At 31.3% G+C, this 6,194-nt stretch overlaps 1 long non-coding RNA gene across 2 annotated transcripts; it reads right to left on the bottom strand.

The window, feature by feature from the left end:
* Positions 1–233: 233 nt before the first annotated feature.
* On the bottom strand, positions 234–1,860 carry LOC145115850 (uncharacterized). 2 transcript variants are annotated; one of them, XR_013711739.1, is made up of 5 exons: positions 1,453–1,860; positions 1,276–1,386; positions 929–1,051; positions 637–686; positions 234–469 (listed from the first exon to the last, which is right to left on the bottom strand). It is a non-coding gene; the product is annotated as an uncharacterized LOC145115850 (long non-coding RNA). The 2 variants fall into 2 exon arrangements; XR_013711738.1 differs by having other exon boundaries at positions 1,487–1,859.
* Positions 1,861–6,194: the final 4,334 nt, after the last annotated feature.

Here is a 6,194-nt window from a genome sequence, read left to right as displayed (position 1 = left end):
ACTATACCTAATCAAACTTCATCAACTTTTATGTCTTAATCCGTTAAGACACCTATCCCAACTTCAAAGCTGACCATCATAGGGTTTCTTAACCCATGAAGTCATCGACTTTAAGCCTTTACATGGTTAGAAAGGACCCAATGCAACAAACTCTAACTTCCATCACACTCTAAGTCACTTTACTCCTGCATGGGCCAAGGGAAATGATAAAATGCTTCAAACTACATAAAAAATACAGCAAATACAGAAAATTCATTGAAATTGTGGTTTCTAAGAACCGACAGGAATCCATTATATTATACAACCAATTTTCATATAATACACATATCCAACAGTAGAACCTTCTCTACAACAGTGATTAAATTAAAAACCCTATAACGACTTCCACTACCGTGTTTCAATTCCAAGTTTAGTGAAGCTAGCAAGCAGTACTGGAATTTCTCTGGTCAGATAGTTATTATTTAGATAACTGCAAAATAGCACAAAACAAAGTTTTTTTAAAACAATATAAATAATATCTAAAGGTAAATAAATTCTTAAATAAAAAACAGAAAAAATTAGAAATGAAATATAAAAAATGGAAGACAATATAAAAATGAAAGACAATATTATTGGAAGCGAATGCAGATTACTAACTTGAGGCTTCTTCACCATGGCGCCCTTGTCATCAAAGAAAAAACCAAAACCTGAAAAGGATGACTTCATTATAGATATTTAAAATTTGAAATTAATTTATTGTCTGGCATTTTGTTCAATGAAATTGATCTTAATTCCCTCTTGATCAATGCAGACTCCATGATGGATGACACATGAATCACCAATCGTGTAATTAGCAAGTGCACTACGAATGACACAACTATTACAATAATGAAATAATGTTTAAAGACATAAAAATCAAACCAAAATATATAAATACATCAGAAAATACCTCATTAAGCAACCTGTGTAGTTCATCTCTAGCTTCCTCCACACGGTTTTGTTTATTTTCGTTGTATTCTTCACCTTTCAATTCAATTGAAAAAGTGGCACAATATGGACTTTGGATCCACCCCTGATGAAGAACGCAAGTAATGAGATAATAAATCATTTTAACAAATAAAATTTCATTTGACAAAACATGTTTCTGAATGCTTCCACTTGGTAGCACCCTAACCCTAGTCTGTAATTCTTTCCCAATCACACTTTATTCCTGGTAATTCCATCAGAAAATTTGGAACTGTGAACTAAAAGAAGAAAACCTAAATCAAATGGAAAGGTGAAATTATAGAAACGAACCTTGTTTTCAGATGGGATATGAACCCTAATTCCTTGTTGTCGTAAACTGGGATTGCTGTAACGGATGTTCTTCAGAGGGAAACAACACTAACACTGCAAAGAAACGGCCGCCTGCAGAGTCACCAGGTAAATCGCAGGCCTAATAAGTGCTTATTATTTAATAAAAAAAACCCTAACCAGTAACAATTGGTCGTTTCTTCTTTAGTCAAACCTGGTTGCTGGAGCGGCTAACTGATTTAGGGAAATTAGTATGCGAATGTGTACCGATTGCGATGAACAGCAACGTCAAGCCCATTCCCCTAAATCAAACCCTAGAACCCATCGACTGAGGCGGTAGAAGAGAAAGAAGGTGAAAAACGAAAAGAGACTTGTCTGTTTTATTGGCAGGGACGATCTATTGTAGAAAAAGACGCTTTAGAACACTTCCTCAAGCCACATCTCCGTCTGCGGTGGCAGACCCCAGCGGCACCAGTGATGGCATGGGTGATGGTCAGAGATGTTGGTGGCGAGAATCTGTCGGGCGTCGATGTTCAATCGCTATATGATGGCGGTTGGAGGACGCTTCTGGAATGCCTGAGAAAGGAGTAATAAAACGGATACGATCTAACCCCGATAAAGAGAACTAACCCGAGGAACAGTACCCTGGTCAGGTACTGTTCCTAACTTTCATTTCCTTAAAATATATATATATATATATATATATATATATATATATATATATATATATATATATTAATAATATTTATTTTAATGTTTGGCTACAAAATTAATGGTTTCACTAAAAGTTAAAATTATGATTGTGTTAAATGAAATCATAATAAACATGATTGATAATTATATTTATTTTACAATTAAAATTCAGAAGAAACCGGTGTTCATAATTTACATAAAGTAAAATCGTACATGTATTTATCGTTTTTACAAAATCTATATGTCTTAGAAAGCTTGACGACAAATATTCAATTTTAAGAAACTTTTGTCGAGAAGTTTATTTATCTAATTATTGGATTACCCACACCCAATGTTTTGATATTAGCATGTTGTATGTATAGTTTGATTTTTTTATATTTCAAGGCAATGTGAGTTTTATTACATGTCAGCGACAGTTGAATGAATTTTGATAAGCATGCCATAGCATAATACATGCACAAACTTGCCAAGGACAACTGAATCTAAATACTTAAATTTGTTGGTAAATATCCATTGATTGTTAATCACTAATTGCCAAAATGACATGGTATTGAATATATGTCATAGTATATTTATAAAATTGGTCTAAGTTCGAGAAAAACTGTTAGATTTGATCAACTTACCAAAATTAACTACGAGTTATGTAAAAATTGTGTCTGGCATCTCATATATGGTATTTCTCCTTGACTAATGCAAAGAAACCCTAGACTTCTCGTCCGATACTATATACTCCGCCACTAAGAGGGTAACTTGTTCTTCTACTACTAACTATTTTGCACAAAATCAACGTCCGAGACAATAAGCAATTCAACCACTTATATTCGTAATTCTACAAGTCCACATCTTGGCTACGATTCGGTTCGCTATGGCCTACATGCAACCACATCATTCCAACCATATCAGGGAGTTAATCCACTTTTGTGGCTCACATACAATAATTTTTTGTTTTCTCGGGTCCATCCCACCATCAACCACTTTCAACATCATTGTTATCATTGTTTTCTCGACATACATAATGTAGCATTTGCACTTAGGACCTAAAACTTTTTGGTCAATTATATTAAAATAATAATGAAAATGAAAAAAATAATAATATAATTTTAAATTAAGTATTAAAATAATAAATAAAGTCATACGGTTAACTAAAATGTTTATATAAGTAATGAAATTTGATTAAAAATAAAAGTTGTGAACGGTTAAAAGTGCCAACTTGGTGAATTAGGTGTGTTTAAACAAATTAAGTGATTAGGACCAAATTGAATTTATCAATTAAAAAAAAAGATTTCTTCTTGAATATAATATAGTTTACTAGTCGAAAGGCTTGTATGAACATGAGCACGAAAGTATTGATTTTACAATTAGATTTGTAAATGTTGAGATTTAGAAATTATTAAAATAAAGTGTGTTAAGTTGATGTGAACAACATTAGCTAAATTTAAACACAATAGCTACATAGGCGGACCTAGATGCAAATTTTTTTGGTGCACATTGTGTACAACAAGTTCTTTGTTCCCAATCAATTCAACAATGAAATCCCTCTTTGTTTTAATCCCATCGTCCAAAAAATACTTCAAAACAAAAGGAAACAATGTAAGTTCATTCTCAATCTTGAATACGACATTGTTTGTGAAGAGGTGAGTGAAATAAAATTTTATACAATATGAAGTTTGTATTTTACATATATATATATATATATATATATATATATATATATATATATATATATATATATGTGTGTGTGTGTGTGTGTGTGTGTGTGTGTGTGTGTGTGTGTGTGTGTGTGTGTGGAAAACTAAAGAACACCTAATTGTAAGTCAAACTACTAAAATAAATGAGAAATTAAATAACCTCCTACTTTTTGTTCCTACAAATCCTCCTACCCAATTAAATAGTGACATGTGTAACATTTAATGCCCATTTAATGAAATTTTAGTATACTTATATGACACATGTCTTGATTTAATTGGGTAAGAGAATTGTAGGAACAAAAGTAGGAGGATATTTAATTTCTCAAAACGAATACAACAAAAACGATTATAGAAATACATATGCAAAAATGACCAACATAAACATGCACAAAAATATATACACATACAAACTGACAAATACATACACACACCAAAGTAAATCAAATCAACAAATTAATATACATACTAATATAAGCTTTATGTAATAAGACCATTAGACAAGTTTGAATGGAACATTACTCAAAAAAACAGATGTTAAACAAAACTCTTGTTCTAGATGTTAAAAACCTAATCTTGATGAATAATTAGTTCGTTGATATTAAACAAAACACCAAAACCTAATCTTGATGAATAATTAGTTCGTTGATATTAAACAAAACTCTTGTTCTAGATGTTAAAAATACATCAAGTATGTTTCACCTATTTTCTTGATAATCTTTCCCACACGTTAGCTATCTCTGTGGCCAACATCAACAATATTTGATATAGAAAAATCGTTTATCAAAAATTGAGAAAGTACTAGTCAGATTTGATCAATTTTGACATACTCTGTAAAAGTCTTAAAACCATCCTTATTGAGAAGAATGTCATACTAGACAATGAACACCAACTTTTTTCTAAAAGAAAAAATGTCCGCGAGAAAGTAAAATTCTTCAAAACCTAGTTCCTTGCCTAAAACATCAATCCCATTGCCATTATTGAACTTTATTGTTAATGTGTAAATTATATTTGGTTCTAAATTTATAAAATGATGTTAGCAATGGGTGCAAACGAGTCGAGCTGACCCCGAATCTAACCAGGCTCGAACTCAAAGGGTCTTTTAAGTTTTATAGGGCTCGAACTTGAACTCGAGCTCGACTCGATTCGATCATTATTGTACTGAGCTCGGCTCAAGCTCGTAAAGAATTATACAAGCCCGGTTCGTATTTTGTCTAACATGCGTACATAAACGTAAGTTCGGTTCTAGCTTGTTAAGAAGCATGTTTACTAATACCCTAAATCCGTAAATATGTTTTTTTATTTTAATATTAAAAATAATAATAAATTGTATTATATATAGGTCTGCTTAGGCTCGCGAGCCTTATCAGTCTTAGTGACATAGGCTCGAGCTCGAGGTCGTTGAATAAACGATCTTAATACTAAGCTCGAGATCATCTCGAGCTCGTTTAAAATTGGTTTCATGTTGAGCTTTCAACGAGCCGATCCCGAGTAGCTCACGAGTAGTTTGACTCGTTTGCACCCCTAATGTTAACAAGACTAAGGGCTATTACCCAATGATATATTATTATAGTTGAGGTGATCTCAAACTCTTAGGGAACGTGTATGACTTAATTCATATTATTTAAATATTAGCTTTACTAAAACCAATAAAGTAAAATATGGAGATTATGCTAAAACTGCCTAAAACGAAATAAACGAAATTTAGAGATTGGATTAAAAACAATATATTTAAAGTAGTTTCACTTAGTTTTGATTCAACCCCCCCCCCCCCCCCCAATTGTGGTTAATTTCTCAGAAGTGTAATTGATTTAATTTGTTTTCTACCATTTCCAATACCAATTAGTTATCTTAGTCCAATTAAATAGCCATAATGACTATAAGGACAACTAACACAATGATCATGTAATCAACTATCCAAATAATATATTAGTATTAAATTCATATTAACATATTTTTTTCCATAATCCCAAACACCAGCAACCTAATCTTGATGAATAATTGGTTCATTCATATTAAACAAAACCTCTTCTTCTGGATGCTGAAAATACTTTAAATATGTTTCACCTATTTTTTGATAACTTTCCCACTCGTTAGCTACTGCTTGTTACACAAGCTCACTGTCTCTATTCTTTATTGTTATATCGGACAACATTATATCCGTCCGAAGGAGCAAAAAATATATTTTATTCATTTGTGATGTCGGAAGGAATGAAAAATATATTTTATTCATTTGTGATTACAGTTGTATTAATATGTTTTATTCCAAATATATTAAGAGAAAAATTACTTAAAGTCATGTTTGAATAAAATATTTTATTTATGACGTGGTTTTAATCATTTATAAACATAACATTATTAATATAAATGTAAAGAATTCAATTTTAATATAATCATTTATGTATATAACCGTGTAAATATATGAATACAACTTTGGCATATTCATTTATGAATATAACTGCCTGTGAGTTGATTTATCAATGATTAAAAATCCATTGCCATATTTATTTTATACCGACCATTAATTTGTATTAAAAAACTAAA

Source organism: Lactuca virosa, chromosome 5 (genome assembly GCF_052849685.1).
Source record: "Lactuca virosa cultivar CGN04683 chromosome 5, Lactuca_virosa_CGN04683_v6, whole genome shotgun sequence".
In the NCBI taxonomy this organism is placed as follows: domain Eukaryota; kingdom Viridiplantae; phylum Streptophyta; class Magnoliopsida; order Asterales; family Asteraceae; genus Lactuca; species Lactuca virosa.
The sequence above is the reverse complement of the archived record's forward strand: the minus strand, read 5'-3'. Positions and strand labels throughout refer to the sequence as shown.